Source organism: Nycticebus coucang, chromosome 16 (genome assembly GCF_027406575.1).
Source record: "Nycticebus coucang isolate mNycCou1 chromosome 16, mNycCou1.pri, whole genome shotgun sequence".
In the NCBI taxonomy this organism is placed as follows: Eukaryota; Metazoa; Chordata; class Mammalia; order Primates; family Lorisidae; genus Nycticebus; species Nycticebus coucang.
This window is the reverse complement of record NC_069795.1, coordinates 22,031,656-22,051,756: the sequence shown is the minus strand read 5'-3', so window position 1 is coordinate 22,051,756 and position 20,101 is coordinate 22,031,656.

Below are 20,101 nucleotides of genomic sequence, written 5' to 3'. Positions count from 1 at the left end.
AAAAGTGTTCCCTTCTCTCCACATCCATGCCAGCATCTGCAGTTTTGAGATTTTGTGTACAGCTAAGTAGACAATAACCAAAGCAAAGAGACAACCTACACAATGGGAAAGGACATTTGCATATTTTCAATCAGGCAAAAGCTTGATAACTAGGATCTATAGAGAACTCAAATTAATCCACATGAAAAAAGCCAACAATCCCATATATCAATGGGCAAGAGACATGAATAGAACTTTCTCTAAAGATGACAGACGAATGGCTAACAAACACATGAAAAAATGTTCATCATCTCTATATATTAGAGAAATGCAAGTCAAAACAACCCTGAGATATCATCTAACCCCAGTGAGAATATTTTATATTTTTCAAAATTCCTATAGCATACATTTAAATTTCTTTTACAGTGATAATAAAAAAGAAGCAGAAGTCTATTGTTCATATAATCACATTTTTTTAGAGGATTTAAACTCTATGGGCATAATAGATTCAAGAAACCCTCTTTCTCCATTACATATGGTTTAGAAATGGAAGTTCAATAAGCTTGTGAACATCCTAGATTGCAAAACATTTTGTGCTTAGACGTATCTTTTTTCGACTATATATCATTATTAATTATTACACAAAACAAGCCCCAATAATTTATGGGCTACACCTGGGTTATCTTCCAAAAATCATGCTACTTAAGAAATAGGTATAAGATATAAAGTATATTTAATTTTTAAAAATTCAACATTTATTTATGTACATTATGAAAACTCAGATGAATAAGTGTGACATGAAATATATTTAGCATTATTTATACAAAAGAAATTAAATATTGTGAGTAATACAATTTAGATATTATAAGCATAGCATACATTATAAGAATCTAAAATGCATGCTTTTCTTGATGAGAAAAATGAATGTAGGAAATACCTTTTAAACATAATGATGATGTGGACCTAATAAAAGAAAAAAATCAAATGCTGGTTCCATTTAATCTTCATCCTCCCTTCAGAAATTAAAATAGAATTCAAATCCATGATTAGTATATCTTTTGTTCCCTTTCTAATGTGTTTTAACACCATGAATAATTTTGAAGACATATTCTTTCTGTCATGATTTTTCTTTCTTTTTTATGCTACTTCATACTCAGTCACTTAAATTAGTATAGGGCAAGAAAGAGATGAGCCATTAGTTACAAACAAAGAATTTAAACTTGGGACATGACAATTAACACCTTCACATTCATTTTTAATATTTCACCTTTCAGAATGCATTAAGTCACCAGAATTGTATTGATTTACTAAATCTACAAGTCTAGTTGTACCATTTTAATCTATGAAGTGCTGATAAATGCCTCAGATAATCTCATCTGCTTACAAATGTGTGATCCTACTAATTCAGAAAATGTCAATTAGAAATACTGTTTATAACTAGAAATGTACTGTAAAGCAGATATTTGATTTTATCTGTGAAAAAATGTTATAAACATTATAGGCTTAATGAAATTTGTGAATAAACCTTGCAACTTTGGTAATTATTAATTAGCATTGGCTACATTAAAACCTAGAAGGGAAATATTGTATAATTGTATAGATATAATGAGTGAACTACATCAGTTAAATTTATATTTAGTTGAAGACAAAAGTGTTGTATAAGAATCATTATAAATTCTATTATATGGAGAGTATAAATATCGTAACACAATAATTAAGAAAGTAAGGTGAAGGCTGTGTTAACCAGTTTGCTGTAAGCATTCCAGATTGTATATAAAACCAGCACATTATACCCCATAAATGCATTAATGCATACAGCTATGATTTAATAAAAAAAATCATTATAAATTAATTAGTACTTAATACTTAACTGAAATGAACACATTGAAACATTTAGTTTTCAGAAAGAAGCTTATGAGCTATAGATGATTTTATCTGCTGTTCTCTTTCCATTTCACTCTTCCAATACTTTTGAAAACTAGATCAGTGAGCAAAATCATAACAAACTGTCATTCAATTTACCAACTTTACACCACCCCTAATTGCAGAATCCTTACAACAGTAATGAAAAAATGGCTCAATAAAAGTTTGAACTCAAAAAATGAACTAAAGAAATTACAAGTCTATGATCTAATTGTCATTTTTAGCTGGCTCGTGGCTGAGATCTACCCTCAGTAGCTGTCACATGGGTCTCTGTAACTCAGCAGCCTGTCACTTCAGAGTGTGTTACCCAAGAAGGCAAAAGAGAGTGTCAGCCAGAAAGACAAAAGTCAGTCTACACAAAGTTATCATAGAAGTGACAGATCATCAATCTGGAGGTATTTTATTGCTTAGAGTCAAATCACTAGTTCAACTCAACTTGCCTCAACAAGGAGGAAATTGTACAAAAGTGTGAATTTCAGGACACAGGCATCTTTGAAGGCCAGCTTAAAGTAGGCCTAATATACTTATCTAGAGCAAGGTTACTAACAGAAAAACAAAGGGAAGTTATTATAAAAGGTATGTTTCATTCATCATGATCTTTGACTATTAGAAATAAAAACTGTCTTTAGAAGGATTGGTAGAAGCAGATTAATGGAGTAGGAAATAACTTGAAACCTTCAAGAAATTGTTTTGGGGTTGTACCAAAAGATGGGTTTTAGAAGGCTACGTTAGCCAGTGTGATGAAAATGTGTCAAACGGTCTATGAAACTAGTGTGTGGTGCCCCAGGATCACATTAATGTACACAGCTATGATTTAATAAAAAAACATATAAATCAAAATAAATTAGCTAAGATATTCTCTAAAAAAATAAAATAAAATTTAGAAAGGGGTCAGTTACAAAGGGGGAGTATATTTGCTAAAGAAGTTGTTTGATGTTTTCTCTGAAAAGCTATTGAAAATACTATATTTAAAAATTATGGTACATTGTACTTGTATGATATAATTAATTATAATATTTATGAAGATGGCATTTTTGAAGTGAAGTGATTAGAAAAGTTTGGACTATTATAAACACAAAACTTAAAAGAGCTACAGTAATGACCAAGGTAAAAAGTTTTAACAAAATAGAGAATCACACAAGAACAATATTCTGAAGATAGTCTCTGTTACTTGATAATGACTTTGAATATGAGAGAGTAATAGAGAGAGAGAGGACAACCAGACAGACTTTTATCCTCTCTCCAATTCAAATGTAATGTGTATCCAACATAAAGGTAGACTTTATTAAAGTCTGTTTTTAGATATATTTAGTGGGGTCGGATATTCTGCATTTCTAATAAGCTCCTAGATGAGACTTTAACATTTTGTACTCAAACTACACCTTTGAAGACGAAACTTTCAAGGGTTTTTGATTAGAAAATGACAGGTAGGATTAAGAGAAAGCTTGTACAATGCGTAGGCACACATGCAGTTATAAAGAAAATTGTATAAGTGAGGTAGTTTAAGGAATATAGAGAGGGTGCTATTATTATAAAAAGAGAAGCTGGTCGTGATAAATAAAATTATAGCTTTTTAAAGCTGGAGAGAATGAATTCAAAGAGGGTCTTCTGAGCTCATTTCAATAATGCACGGTATATTTTAATATTTTCTACACCATGAGTTCAAGGAGATTAAGTATATGTTATCTCCATGACTAAAAAGAAACAGGTTAGAGTTAGAAGATGTACTGGAGGGCGAGAAGAGATGTTTGTTGCCAAAGGCACTTGCATTTTTAACTTTTCGATTTTATTTTTCACTTTCTAGAAGGTGAGCTTCAAATAAAAGTACAAAAAGAATGGTGAAGTTTGGATAAATGTAAGTATCGATTTGAACTTTTAGCTTCTGGAAAGACTGGGGGAAATCGAGCAAGGATGCCTGTAAGTGTTACTAGAATGCATGGGCAAGTACCATCAAGCCATATTCAACTTGCCGTAGCATCAATGCGCATAGCTGCTTAAATTTTTTCCCCTAAGCACCTTCTTCCTGGAGAACTAGTACTTTTCTGATACTTGCACTTTCTTCTTGCCCCAAATAGGCTTCCCGCATGATCCCCTAATGTCTGCTTTAACTGCCTGTTTAGTGGGCACCATCGATTATAGAAAGGATTGAAAGCTTTTTCCTGGAAACCATTAAACCGAAGCTGAGATTATCTGTATCTCTGCTGTAATTTCTGCTATGTCGGTTAAGAAAGTTAACTGGATGTAAGAGAGAATGGAGCCAATAAACAGAGAAAAGAAGGCATGGGAGATAAAGAAATAAATTGTTGGAATTGGGGTTTTTCTCGTTCTAAATGATTTTGCCACTTGCTCATTTTCCTGATCTCCAAGAGTTTTGATTATCCCACATTCCACAAATACTGTCGGCACATAACCAGTATCATCTTTTAGAGTCTGTGCCAGATGGGGTAAAAATTACTTTGCAACAAGAAAGATATGACAAATTTATCCTCAAAATAACTTTATCTATAGTAAAGTACAAAAGAAGAAAGAGATTTTCCATTTCTTTCCTATTCTGAATTTTGTCATAACCACCACTCTGCAGGGTTCAATAAAGTTCATTTTCATGTCATCCAACTTTATCATTCAGTTCCACTTCATGAGTTTGCACTGAAGTATTGCACAGTCTAAAAGAATGTTAATCAAATAATTCTATGACATCTATATAACCTTGCAATAAAAAGCATACCAGTGTAAAGGTGGGTGAATTACAGTCTATTTGATGCTTGATTTACTCTACAGCTGTCTCCAGCAATGAAATATAGTAGCTAGGAACTAAAGGTTGGGTGATTTTCAAAATGATTAGGAGTTATTTGGTGGAGAGGGTAGATCCCTGGGGGAACACTGGAAATGGACTTGGTTATTTAAGTCTATTTTTGTGGGGGAGGGTGGGGATCTGGTCTGTCAAGTTGGAAGTTGACAAAATTCCACATTTATATTTCTTTCTAATCTACTTAGGACATTGAGAAGTATATTATCAGTGCTACCATACAAAAAGTTAATACCTAAAAATAATTTTCAAAAAATACTTAGAATCTTTATTGAAGTTTAAAAGAAGGAAAAAGAAAGAGATGATAAAAATTCAGGGAGGGAGCAGTTTCTATGTGTTCCATCCCCCCAGTTAAGATTTAAAATTATTCAGATCTCCCCGAGGGTACATATGCTCTGAATATTCACTAAAGTGATGGACCAGATATCATGTTCCGAAAGGAGCATAATATTGTCAGATTATTGTGAAAGAGATAGGTTTCTTTTTTCTGAAATAGATTTTTAAAAAATTTATGAATGATCTCAGTATTTAACAGATTTCTCTGGCTATATGTCACCATGATGAAAGCATTATTATGATATTCAACAAGTTCCATTAGACAAATCATTTTACTTGTGATCATTAGTAAATCAATGCATTATCTTTCACAACAAAGACTTCAGATTGTACTACAAGTCTCCAGTGATCAAAACAGCACGGTAGCAGCACACACATAAAAATAAAGATATAGATGTATGGAATAGAATTGAAAATCTAGAGATGAACCTGAACCCAGCCACATTTCCCCCTCTGATCTTTGATGAAACAAACAAAAGTATGCATAGGGGAAAAGAATCTATATTTAATAAATGGTGCTGGGAGAACCGGTTAGCCGCATGGAATAGACTTAAACTGGACCTGCACCTTTCACTATCAACAAAAATTGATTCTTGCTGGACAAAAGATTTAAACTTAAGATGTGAAACAATAAAAATTCTAGAAGAGAGTGTGGTGAAAACTCATGAAAAAATTGAATTGGGAAACATTTTATGAAGAAGATCTCTTTGTCAATTGCAGCAATACCAAAAATAAATAAATGGGACATTATCAAATTAAAAAGCTTCTGCACAGCTAAGATTATCACAACTAGAGCAAAGAGTCAGCCTTCAGAATGGGACAAGATATTTGCATGTTACAAATCTGACAAAGGGCTGATAACCAGAATCTATAGAGACCTCAAAATTAGTCAAACAGAAGAAAGCAAATAATTCTATTTACAACTGGGCAAGAGACTCGAATAGAAACTTCTCTGAAGAAGACAGACAAAAGGCCAACAGACATATTAAAACATGCTCATCAGTCCTAATCATCAGAGGAATGCAAATTAAAACCACTTTGAGATATCACCTAACTCCAGTAGGATTAGCCCATGTCACAAAGTCCCAAATATTCAGATGCTGGCATGCATGTGGAGAGTAAGGGACACTTCTACACTGCTGGTGGGATTGCAAACTAATATTACCTCAATGGAAAGAAGTAAAGAGAATTCTTAAAGAACTAAAATCGACCTTCCATTTGATCCTGTATTCCCATTTCTAGGTATCTACCCAGAAGAACAAAAATCTTTTTACCAAAGGATACTTGCATCAGAATATTTATGGCAGCTCAATTCACAATTGAGGAATCAGTAGATGAAGTAAAGAACATTACCCTCACCAGTCTAGATGGGCATTATCTAATCTGTTGAGGGCCAGGATAGCTGGGTGCCCATAGCTAAGTGGTTAGGCCGCTGGCTAAGTGGTTAGCATGCTCTGGGGCTGGTGGGTTCGAACCCATCCCGGGCCTGCTAAACAAACAAAGAAAAAGCTGGGCATTTTGGTGGATGCCTGTAGTCCCAGCTACTAGGGCAGGCTGAGACAAGAGAATCGCTTGAGCCCAAGATCTGGAAGTTGCTGTGAGCTATGACTCTGATTACGGCATTCTACCAAGGGCGACAAAGTGAGACTTGCCTTGATAAAAAATAAATAAATAAGTCCTTGTGTTATCAGTAATTGAGAGAAGTATGTGGAAAAATCCCTTATTAGAATAAAATGTCAATTTTATCCACAAACTATAAATATTTTGCTTTGTCACTTTGTTATTAGTCATATATGTTTAGAATTGTTACCTTCCTAATAAATCGAACATTTTGCAATCATTACAGGTACATAGCTTTACCCTAAAAAGATAAGAAAGAAAAGAAAGGAAAAGAAAATAAGGCTTAACAAAATGCAAATAAATGCAAATAGCACTTTCAATCTTTTGCAGCTAGGCTTTTCCTAGTAATATTTACTTGTTTGTAATATATTAAAAGTAAGTATCCATTTGCAACTTTAGTAACTTGGATGAAATATATAGATATTTAGACACTTGTCTCAAATTATTCTCCAAACCCAAATAATTCTTGGCAGATGTTCTATTTATATTTTAAGCCTACATGTTACCACTATTTTTCTATGACTTATTTATTTTTTTGAGACAGAGTCTCACTCTGTTACCTAAGGTAGAGTGCCATGGTGTCATCATTGTTCACAGTACCTTTAGAAATCTTGGACTCAAGGGATCCTCTTGCCTCATCTTCCCAAGTAGCTAGGACTACAGGCACCTGCCACAATGCCCAGCTAACTTTTCTATTTTTAGTAGAGACGTGATCTCCCTCTTGCTCAGGCTGGTCTTGAACTCCTGAGCTCAAAAGATCCACTGGCCTTGGCCTCCCAGGGTGGCGGAATTACAGGCATGCCCAGCAGTTATCAATATTTTTAAAGTGTTTAAATTTTTATATTGCCGTATTTATGATGGTTCATTTTTATAACTATGAATCGGCCTGTCTTCCCTCTCACTCTGTGCTCACCTTTTCTCCCATCTTTCCTCTTCCTGTGCTCTCTTTCCATCAACTGCCACAGTTTCATGGGTCTGGGTCCATGTAAAATGAATAACACAGCAAACGTTAGAGACAGTCACAGTAAAAGTGCTATTTCTAAAACAGGGAGATGCTAAAATAAAATCTTCTTGTTATACACTTGAGGGAAAGGACAAAAAGTAAAGTTCTGGTTTTCTCACAGTTTGTTTCACAAAAGAGAAGCATAAAGAGATGGATTAGCTCTGTCAAACAAACTCTGTTGTCTTTACACTTACTAGCAGTTATCATGGTTAGTGATTTTGACAAAAGGCCTTTCAAACTGTGTAACATTTTTTGATTTTTCCTCTTAACCTTTGGAATTCAGTGTTTTCCCTTCATAGATGTTAAAAGTAGCTCTTTTAAAGACCAGTTGATGTGTAAAATTATTTCCAGGTGAACGACTAGACTTCGAAATGCTAAATTCCGTTAACTGCTCAGCACTCTCTTCCCTAAAACATTCTTGGCAGATGTTCTGCTGAGATTGTTCATCTTCTAAACTTCATATTCTAAGAAACTTTCCTAATAATAATTTCTTGTTATTTAATAATCATGATATATAAGTGTTCTGATCTATGCCCATTCACTGTATAAAATAAAGACCATTTCTCTTTCATAAACTTTGAATGATTCTAATCATTTTCCTGAAATATGAGGAATCACACTTCAGGTTCTTTACTGTTAAATAGATTCACAGTGTTTAATTGTATACACATATGTGTGGTAGATATATTTATTTTTATTATATATATTGCGTGAAACCAAGATGCATAAGTTTTGACTGTGATTTTCATATAGTTTAGTTGGTCCCTAACATTAAAATATATGGAAATACTCTACTGAGGGAAAAATCCTCAGCATGATTTTTATAATATTTCTATGAGAAATCATAAATGATATCAGTGAAGAAGGAAGAATTAAGAAAGTATTTGGAAGAAAAAAAAAATCACAAATATTTACCAGAAAAAGTCTCTATTCACTTTTGAGAGTGTTGTGGGGAAAAACGTTTAACACTAGTTTTATTTGCCTTCTCCAATAATGATTTATTATAGGTAAAAAATTTTATCAAAATCAAATAGAGAAATTGCTGTGATATTGAACCACAAATGCTACAGTTTGAATATCCTTCACAAAATTCATGTTGAAATTTAATTTCTCTTGCAATATTATTCACAGGTGGGACCTTAGAAGAAGTCATTGGTTGTGAGGGGTTTGCCTGCTCCCCTGCCCTCTACTGTGTTTGGTGCAGTGATACCGCACCCAACAGCTGTGGTCCCTTTATCTCGGACTTCTCTATTCACTCAGCTTGTGGTATTCTTTTATAGCAGCATATAATTAAATAAGGTAACAAAAAGGTAGGAAATTTAGTCTTTTCTCCCTTAAATTTTTTAAATGAAGAAAAATAAAACATACAATCTATATGTTTATTCAAGTAATTATGTATATATGAACTGAAACACTCTACAGAATGTGTTACTTCTTATTCTGGAATACTTTTCTTCAGCACTTTAATTGCTGTACCAGGTACTACATAGAAAAGCTTTAGTTCCGTGTTTTGTTTTTTGTTTGTTTCAGTACTTTTATTTGGTTACTTGATTGAAAAAATCAATAGTGTCAAGGAAAAGATGAGAGGAAATTAAACCAATCGACACTGAGGTGGCGACAAGTAAATAACTCACGGTTTCTTGCTGAACTTCCAATAAAGAAGAATTACTATAAATTACCTGTTGACTCTTACTAAAGCCATGTAATTTTTTTTCAAAGTAGTTGAGTTTTTTTAAAAATCATCTTTAATAGAATGTGACCACAAATTTTCTCTTTTAATGTTAAAAAAATAACATGCTGGGCTGTGCCTGTGGCTCAACAGAGTAGGACGCCTGCCCCATATGCTGGAGGTGGCAGGTTCAAACCCAGCCCTGACCAAAAACTGCAAAAAGTAAATAAATAAATAAATAAATAAACAAATAAATGAATAAATAAATAACTGCAATTTTTACACAATTGTTGAATGGATTTTTATTTGAATTTTAATAAATGCTTATGTTTAGAAAGTATATACTTCCAATTTCTGGTGATCTATACTATTCCATTGCTTTACTCATTTCATGAAATAGAGGGAGAAAGACAAGTTTTTTTAAATATCCAAATACTAACAATAGCTCTTTCATAGTAAAGAATAAATCGTTTCTTTAAAAAAAATCAAAGTGGACTATCCATTTCTCAATGAAACCATTTTAAATGGGACCTCGAGTTGATTCCACATCTTGGCAACTGTGAATTCAGCTGCAGTGAACATTCTGGAGCAGATGTTCCTATGGTAAAAGTTTTCTCTTCTGGGTAGATACCTAGTAAGACCTTGCAAGATGAAATGGAAGGGCCTCTTTTAGCTCTTTGTATGAATTCTCCACACATCTTTCCACAGAGGCTGCATTAGTCAGCAGTCCCACCAGCAGCACTGAAGTGTTCCCTTTTCTCCACATCATCACTAGCATCTGCAGCTTTGAGATTTTCTGGTGTGAACTATTCTCACTGGGATTAGGTGATATCTCAGGATGGTCTTGATTTCATTTCTCTGATGATTAGGAATGTTGAGCATTTTTTCATGTGTTTCCTGGCCATTTGTCTTCTTCAGAGAAGTTTCTTTTTTTCTCTGTCTTGCCCACTTATAAATGGGGTAGTTTGCTCTTTTTTTTTTTTTGTTGTTGTTGTTGTTGATAAAATTTGAGTTCTCTGTAGATTCTAGTTATCAGCCCTTTGTCAGATTCGTACCAGGGGCAAATATCTTCTCCCCTTCTGAAAGCTGGCTGTTTTCTTTAGTTACCAGCAACATCAGAGATAAATGGGGCATGACCGAGATAAATAAATGAAAATCTCAGTTTTATACACAAGGTCAATTAGGTATTTTGCAGAGGAGATAAAGATATATAACATATGTATGAGAAGGTATAGGTGTGAAATACACATTGGGACATTTAAATATGATTCTCTCAAAATTATTATATTTAAAAATGGCAGGGAATTTATATAATATGTATCCTATTGCAATATTCAAATAATATTTATTACTTTACCAATATAATTATAATTTTTCATGTCATCCATTTTCTGCTCTTTCCAAATCTGCTTCAATAGTGTAGCTTAGCCTTGACAAATTTTATATATTCCAAATGTTCTTTTCTATGAAACAGTATTAACAAGAACTATGCTATACGTAATGTTTACATTAATGATTTTATAAGGTAAATGTTACTTATTTTTATTGCTCATGCCCTATTTTATATCAGTAGAGAAGATTTATAATTCTACAAGGTTGATTGCAATCAGAATATGTTATTGTACCTCTTTCACTATTCTTAATCCCATTTGCTTTTTTGGTAGTGTCTGTCCCAGATCTTTCTCATTTTTACAATCAAGAAGTAGAGTGATACAATTCTCCTATCATGTAAGTTCAAATCTATGCATGTCCTGAATTATGCCTATCGGAATTATCATTTCATTTTCCTTTGGGGAAAGTTGCATAAAAATCCATTCAAAACGAAGACTTTAAAGGGCATATAGTAAACTATACGTGCCCACCATAACGCCCAGCTGTTTTTTGGTTGCACCCGTCATTGTTATTTGGCGTGTCAGGCTGGATGCGAACCCACCAGCTCAGGTGTATGTGGCTGGCACCTTAGCCTCTTGAGCAACAGGTGCCAAGCCCTACTTCCACATTCAAAAGACACCTGCTCTTCAGATAATTCAGAGAACAGATAATTTCCCTGGTGTTATGATAATTTTTAAAAGATCTTTAAAATAATTTAAAAAATTAATTCTGACATTAATAAGCATTTTATAATATATCAAAATATTTTTTGTGTCCTGAATCAACCTCAGAAACATTAAAGAGAAGCAAGAAGGCAATATAAGCACAAAATGTTAACCTATTTCCACAATCCAATATAAAATTGAAACCATCGATTAATTTGTTAGATACTCAAATATGACAGAGGGATATCTTTTTGTCTTGGATAATCAAAGAAATAATATCCTTGTGCAATGCTCTCCAAGATCTAAATGAGGTGACTGATCAGTTTAAGAAAGTATGAAGGGAAGTACTTTCAGGAAAAGAAGAGTCTCATATGAAATCATTTGGAGGAAACTTTATGCCTGTGTTGAACTAAATATTTCCGTGTACTTCCCCAGATCCTGTCTCGGCTGACAGTTTTTAGCCCTGGAGGTTATAGTTATAACTATACTTGGAAACTCCAGGTGGGACTTTAATAAGGATCACCCAAGAGAAGATGTGTCTTAAATAAATAAATAAATGGCTACATCTCTCCAAGCTTCTAGGTTCTGCTACTGATACTCACCCTTACCTCTGCCCTTTCAGGCCTTGGGGGAACAATCCTGGGCACCGTCCCATGGTTGCTAGCTGGATATCCCTATGTAATGGCAACAAGTTTTCTTCTAGTACTTAAAGTACTAGACAAAGCTAAAGACAATTGTGGATGTAGAAAGTAATTTTTTTTAAAAAAATAATGGTCTATAAGAATATTTATGAATGAAATGTTTCCCACACAATATTCAATAACTCACTGGTTTATTTCTGGGATTGTTTCCAGATAAGGGAACAATTTATTCATAGACTTATGTAGTGAGAAGCAACTGACACCCAAGCAAAAAAAAAAGAAAAAAAACCCTTCAGATAATTGTGGTGGATATAAAATATCTGCGCCCCCACTACCACAATATATCCATGTTCAACTCTCCAGAAACTATAATTTGTAGATTTGATGAAGTTTGAGAACCTTGATTTTCCCAGATTAGCTAATTGTGATTAATTTATTACAAATCCGTAAGAGCAGAGGAACTTTGCCAGCAGTGGTCAGAGAGGGGTATGACTAAGAAAGAAGAGGCAGGGAATGAGATTGTGCTGCCTTAGAAGATCAAGCAAGAAGCCGTCAACCAGGAAGGTGAAAAAGGCAAGGGAAGAGATTCTCTTGCTAAGACCTCAGGAAAGAACTCGGTCTTTGCTACATCTTATCTTACCCCCGTGAGACTCATTTCAGATTTCTGTTACATAGAAGGTAATACATTTCTGGAAAAACAATTAAGGTAGTGATGATAATTATAGTGATGATGCTGATTAGAGGGGGCATTAATGCACGTAATTTATTATAGATGAATTCAGAGATAATTGTGATCTTCTTCAATGAATTTAGATTATTTTCTTATGACTCTCCTTTTTGTAGAAACTTTATGTAAAATTTACAAAGACATATTTTTCTATACTTCTTCATTTATGTGGTACAGGTAACTACCAGAATACCCTCAAATATTTTCAGTGTGTATATTTTACTGGGCTATAGGTTTTATTATTATTATTGTACATTTGAAAGATTATCAAGAGAGTAAGAAGTGAATATGTATCCATCACAGATATTAAATGTATGAATGTTTATAATTTAAAATAATGTTTTTCTGAATTGCAACTCAGTTAATTTTAACCAATTTGCACTTCCACCAGCAGGGCATCAGTGACAGCTATTTCATGTTTAGGAATTAATTAATATGATTGATTTTCAAACTGCAAACTTAAGAAAACCTTAAGTATAATTCTTTATTTCTTGTTATATCACTGATTTGTAATTTTCTTATTGATTTTTTGAAAACATTGTTATAAACTGTTTTGTAAAAAGGTACTTTAACACAAGTGAAATCACAATTTAAATTAATTCGTGGCAGAAACATGCAAAATTGTCATAGAAAGATATGGCAGGAAGAGAAAACAATTACATTTAAAGACTATTTAAATTAATGCATTAGCAAAAGGATATATGAAATTGAGAGAAATGAGACAGAATAAGAAAAGTGTTTCATTCAAGTTGCATGTAAAAAAAAAATACAATTTTGGAGAAATGGTCTGCCTCCTTTTATGTTAACTAGGGAAGGTTCTCCGTGTGGGGGGCAGAATATTCAAACATTTATATTAAACATTTAAGGTCTACACACACACACACACACACACACATATATATATATATATATATATTTTTTTTTTTTTTTTTTTTGCCTGGGCCGGATTTGAACCCACCATCTCTGGTATATGGGGTCAGTGCTCTACTCCTTTGAGCCACAGGCACTGCCCTAAGGTCAATATATTGGAAGATATGAGAGAAGTATTCCCTTGTGATTGTAACTCAGACTACTCATTAATACTAATATATTTATCACTGATTATTGTATCAATAATTATAGCAATAATTTACTATTTATGCATTTAAAATTTTTTAAAATGCACTAAAGTATTCAACTTTTTATGAAGTACAGTAAAAATAAAAATTATTGATTTATAGGATAAACTCATTATTAACTTAAAGAGTTTACCTTTTTATCTACATGAATTAAGAGTAAATATCTTTATGTTATAAGTTGAGTTCTTGAAAATAGTAATATAATAGACCCCCTTATCAATAGGGAATAAGTTTCAAAATTCCCATTTTAATGTATAAATCAAGAACAGTGAGAAATTAATAATAATAACTAACAATAAAATAAAACAATTATAACAATATGCTGTACTAAAAGTTATAGTAATATGAATACGATTTCTCTTTCCTTTTCTCTCTTTCTCTTAAGATACTGTAATATGGGCGGCGCCTGTGGTTCAGTGAGTAGGGCGCCGGCCCCATATGCCGAGGGTGGCGGGTTCAAACCCAGCCCCGGCCAAACTGCAACAAAAAAAAAAAAAAAAAAAAAAATAACGGGGCGTTGTGGCGGGCGCCTGTAGTCCCAGCTGCTCGGGAGGCTGAGGCAAGAGAATCGCGTAAGCCCAAGAGTTAGAGGTTGCTGTGAGCCGTGTGACGCCACGGCTCTCTACCCGAGGGCGGTACAGTGAGACTCTGTCTCTACAAAAAAAAAAAAAAAAAAAAAAAGATACTGTAATATATTTCAACCACAATTGACTATGGGTGAGTTACACTGCAGAAAGTGAAATCATGTTTTAAAAGGGAAATGCTGTTCCCTCTTTACAACAGTTTATAATAGTATCAATTAATATCCAAGTTTAAGAAGAAAAATGATAATTCTTTTGAATAGTTTTTAAAAAGCTACGGAACTAACATATAAGGAAAAGATTTACCATAATTGAAAAGATTGCTTTATTTCATGTCTTCTCATGAACCTGCCCTATAAACCACAATTACAGAAACTTGTTTCACCCGGTTGTACAATATCCATGGGAAAATATAAACAAACAAAAAAAAATAAAGCGACCGAAATATAGTACTAACATGGTAACGCCAAAACTCTGTAATTCTCTTAACCTAAAGATCTGTGTTACATTGTGGATGACAAATGACATATAAGGATTATAGTTATCCACTGTCATACTTGGAGAGATTATTTAATTATGCTATATTCACCATTTTCACATGAATGAATTAAGAAAGATGTTATGGCCAAATGCACAGCATTTCCCACAAGCTGCCCAGATAAGTAAATAAATCAAACAATTATTTCCTAATCTAGCAACCACGGATAGCTCAGGAAAAGCCAAGGAGTAGTAATCACCTCCTTAGGCTAGCTGTTTAATTTATCCTGTGGCAGCATGAAATGCAAGCCTCTGCAAAGGCTCCCAGTGAAATAGTCTATAAAGCAGGGCCACTGATACTCTACCATTAGGAGAATAAAGCAGTATGAAAAATTTAAAAGGTTCAGTTGAAATATTTAAGAAGAGCTAGTGCTGATTGTATATGTGTGATAGAGTCGCACATTAAGTTTTCCTGAGGTTTTAAATGGAAATATCTATAGTTCCCAATACAGACAGCCAATGTACAGGTTCAAGATAATAATAAACTTTTATTAAAACTAACTCTAGCTTTTAGAGATTCAGTTATCAAAAAATTATTCTAATAAGGTAAATATTGAACAGAATATAATTGAGCAAAGTAACAGATATCCAGCATCCTCTCCATATCACATTTTATTATTAAAATTAAAAATTAAGTATACAAATCTGGGAAAATCCACAAACATGGTGAAACATTACATAAGACTTAGCAACATTCCATGTAAAGAAACTAAAGAAATTTTTACTACTAACAAGGAGAGTGAAATCATATGTAAGCTCTTTTCAGAAGTTCACTGTCTAATCAAAAAAGTGAAAATAATCTTGAAAGAATTTTTGAGGATTCCCATGCAAGTTAAACTATGAGTATCTGGGGGACTAAACTATTTCATACCGTTGACAAAAGTTAAATTCACTAGTGAGACTGACAGATGAAAGTAAGCTGATTATAGTATTCAAAATAAGCAGAAAACGTTATACATTATAGATGATAAATAAATACCTATGATCAGGATGTCTTAGTTTGTGAAAATATGCTATGAAACTCCCTCTTCCATTTCCCAATGATTGAATTCTGAAATACAAATAAATGCATTGTGTGTATAAGTGATCCTCTTTTTTCTTAACTACAATGTTTAAAAAACCTCAATACTTTCAAGTAAAATCCATCCCGAATTCTGTCTGATCTCACATCTAATTTTAATAAATACAGATGAAATTGTGAATGCACAGACTACTTCAAAAACAGTGAAGCAAGTATGTGTAGAAAACAAAAAACGTGTAAAATATAATCAGATATATTTCATTAAAAATGGCAGCCATGGGCAATTCACTATAATATTAATTTATTGGTAACAAAAATAAATACTTTGGAAAATGTGAAGAGTCATATTTTCAATAGGATTCAGGCAGATACTGTATGTGTAAATGAGAGAAAGCATTTGTGGGAAAAAATGGCAAAATTAAGTATGTATACAAAGGTTAGAAAAAAAAATAATGCACAATTTCTGACCTCAAATTAAAGGTAGTAAACAAAAACTTGTAACCACAAACTCTGAACGGGTAATGATACATTCTGGGGTACAACTAATTTAAGCTTTGCTGATCCAAGTGTGGTCTTGAAACAGTAGAATTAGTTTTCTCCAGGAAAATGTAATTTCTCTATAAATTACACAGCATCAAAGAGCCTTTTCCTCCCCTGTCTCCAGGTTCCTCAGTGAGTCATGCAGATTAAAACAGTAAAGTAACACCTATTACCATCCTAAGGCCAAAGATTCTAGAGTGACCTTGTAGTTCATATTCAATGTTTCTGCAGCCAGTGAGACCAGTGAGCAGTACCTTTGAGATAATGTGGACATGAAACTATTTATTTATTGGCACAATGTTTAATCAGATCTGCATTTAAAAAGTCCTAATGCTATTTTTTCTCAGAATTTATATGATATATTAACTAACGTATTCCTCATATCCTTTAATTGGCAAAAAGCTTTTTCCAAAAACGTTTTCCCTCAATGATTATACTGTGAAGAAATGGACCATGGTTTGCTTCATCTTTAGAAATTGTTTATTTTGCAGTTTAATGTAAATAGGAATTAAATATCACATTAAAAGAGGCTTCCACATATTCTTTACCCATTTTCTTTTAAGCTCCTATTTTCTTATTGACAACACAAGATTTTGCGTGGGCACAGTGGCTCATACCTGTAATCCTATCACTTTGGGTGGCCAAAATGGTTGGATCCCCTGAGATCAGGAGTTCAAAACCACCCTGAGGAAGAGAAAGACTCTTTCTCAACTAAAAATAGAAAAAAATCTAGCCAGGCATTGTGAGAGGTACCTGTCACATGCTACTTGGGAGGCTGAGGCAGGAAGATAGGTTGAACCTAGGAATTAGAGGTTGCTGTGAGCTATGACATCAGGGCACAAGTCACTCTCCTGGGGCAGCAAAGTGAGACTCTATCTCAAAAAAAAAAAAGAAAAGAAAAGAAAAGAAAATCAAAAGAAAAAATAACTTTAAAAGATTTTGAAATTTTTTTTAATGGCTCCTATTTGCCATGTTTGTTATTAGTTGTTTTTTATCTCAATGTTTTGCTGATTTGAACAAGATCTCCAACTGCAAGGGCGTTGCTCATTTTAACTATACATTTAAAACTTAAAATACATTATATTCTTAATAACCCTAATATTTTAAAACCCTAATAAAGCTTAGAGGCAGAATAAAGTGAGATGCAGAAACAAAACCAACAAATTCAATCTATAAATTAGAAATATATGTATCAAAATAAATAAAATGATAAAACTTCACTAGTATATATTTAAAAATTAAATGTCTGAAATATGTTAGAGACAAAAGTGATGTAATAAAAGAAAAGTAACTGAAAGCATTCCCTGTAGTCAAGAAAACATTCATGAAAACAAGATGAAGCAGAACCTTCATTGGATTAAAAAAATGTAGGAACATCTTTGAATTTGGAAAAAGTAATCTAGTTTCTATACACAGAAAAAGATACGAAAGACTCAAGAACCAGGTAAACTTTCCAAATTGATGGCTTGAAGGCCTATGTCTTAAATATGAACTATCTTAGGAGAAAAGTTTTAAAGAAACAAGAAAAACACGAAGTGAGTAGTAAATACATCTGAATACATAATTTTCTAAACAATTGATTGGAATATGGCTATCTAATGATGGAGAAAATCAGGCAGAAGGTGGACTGGCAAGAACTTTGTGGTTTATTTAATGTAAATAAAACTGGGAAAATTGAAAATCCAAATGTACATATATAACTAAACAGAAAAAAAATAAAATTGGAAAATCATATTAAGTAGATTTTTAGGTATATAAGATAGAATAATCACATGAAAATAAAACATTTTCTTGTTCATCAAAAAGCAATGTTATTTCAGAAATAAATATATAGTATATATAATAAATATATAAGACTGTATATTAACAAGAAATGGTGAAGAGGAAAATTTGGAGCACTGATGCCAAGAACGTAAAATGATCTAGCCATGTTAGAGAGCACATTGTCATTACTTAGTGAATCTTAGCACTACGGTTTCCCTCTTTGGAATATGCTCTGTAAAGCCATTAAAAAAGACATGTGAGGGAATATTCATTACAATCTTATATGTGATAGTGAAGACTTAGAAGAATGTAAATGTTCCTCAGTTCTTGACAGGATAGATAAAATGTGGCATGTGTACACCAGGTAATATTATAGCTTTTGAAATGAATTGATTCTTTTTTCATAGAGCAATATTAATAGGTCTAAAAAAATGAATGGAATAAATGAGAAGTAGAAGAAATACTTTAGCACCACTCATCAACCTGTATTGTAGCCTATACATAAAAACAAAAAATAACATTACATATTGTTTATAGATTTATCACTATGTAAATACATTTATGGCAATTTGAGTGTAAAAGAATAAAATAATTATATGAAGTTGGTTCCTATTGGAAGCAAGGCATATCTATATTGAAATACATGCATATTGTTAGCCATTGTTACAAGGTTAAGAATTTGAACTTGGGGTAATCATTTTAACAAATAGCAATAGCTTCTTTCCTCTTTGAAAAATTTACTTTCATTCTATTCTTTTGGAAAGAACTTTTTTGAAGAGAGGGAATTTCAAAGAAGCACAACAAAAGAAATCATGTCTGAGTATGGCATCATATTGCTGATGCCTTGGGTGAAGTGAAAGTAGAGCTCAAATCTTAAAAGAATGTGAATAAAGTGAGTATTTGAACCCCTGTGGATAGATGTAGAAAAATTAAAGGTATTCAAGAAGGTTAGTGGCTATGAAAAGTGATTGCTATTGTGAAGCCTGCTGTTTTATTTTAAAGCATGGCAATAATGTGTAAATTAAATTGCAACAGGAAGTTTATATTCTAGAATACTGTCTTTGTTTTTCATGCAGAGATGGATAAATGGAAAATACATGATAATTATACAGCAAAAGTGTAGATATAGATTTAGTCAGCTGAAAATTAGCAACTTGCAGAATAAAGACAAGCTGATTTTTTTAAAAATCAAATTAAAATAAATAGATGTCAAGAAAATGGGAATTCAAGAAAGATATATTAGTCTAAAATATTAGTTTTAGTAAAAGTAAAAGCTGTGCTACTCATTAATAAATATGTTGCTTATAGTTTGGAAAGGAAAAATAAAACAGAAGCCAATTTGGCATTTTAAGCTTAAAGAGCCACGCGAACATATGGTGAAATAGTTTCTCCTCAACAAATGGAAGTGCAGGAATATATTCTTCCTGTGAAATGTGCTAATGAAGACTAATTCTCTGAGATATGTTGAAATTTGATAATAAGGCTCTGTTATAAAACCATTCCAAAAGTGACGCTCTATTATGTAAAATAATGTTGGTCATCTAAGTTAATAGTCTATTGACATTTTTCTACAAATTATTGTCCTAATATTTAGAGAGCAGGTCCAAGATTACAATGATTAAGCAAGTTGGATATTGTCCTTGAAAAAGTCTAAAGAACAAACAAAATATTATGTCAAAGCTCAAATATAATGATAAAGGCACATTTCTCTAGGATTAAGGTAGAATGGCTTATCTTATGTTTATTGTGAAAAATAAAAAATACGTCATCCTTGCTTAACACATACTTTAGTTGTGTACT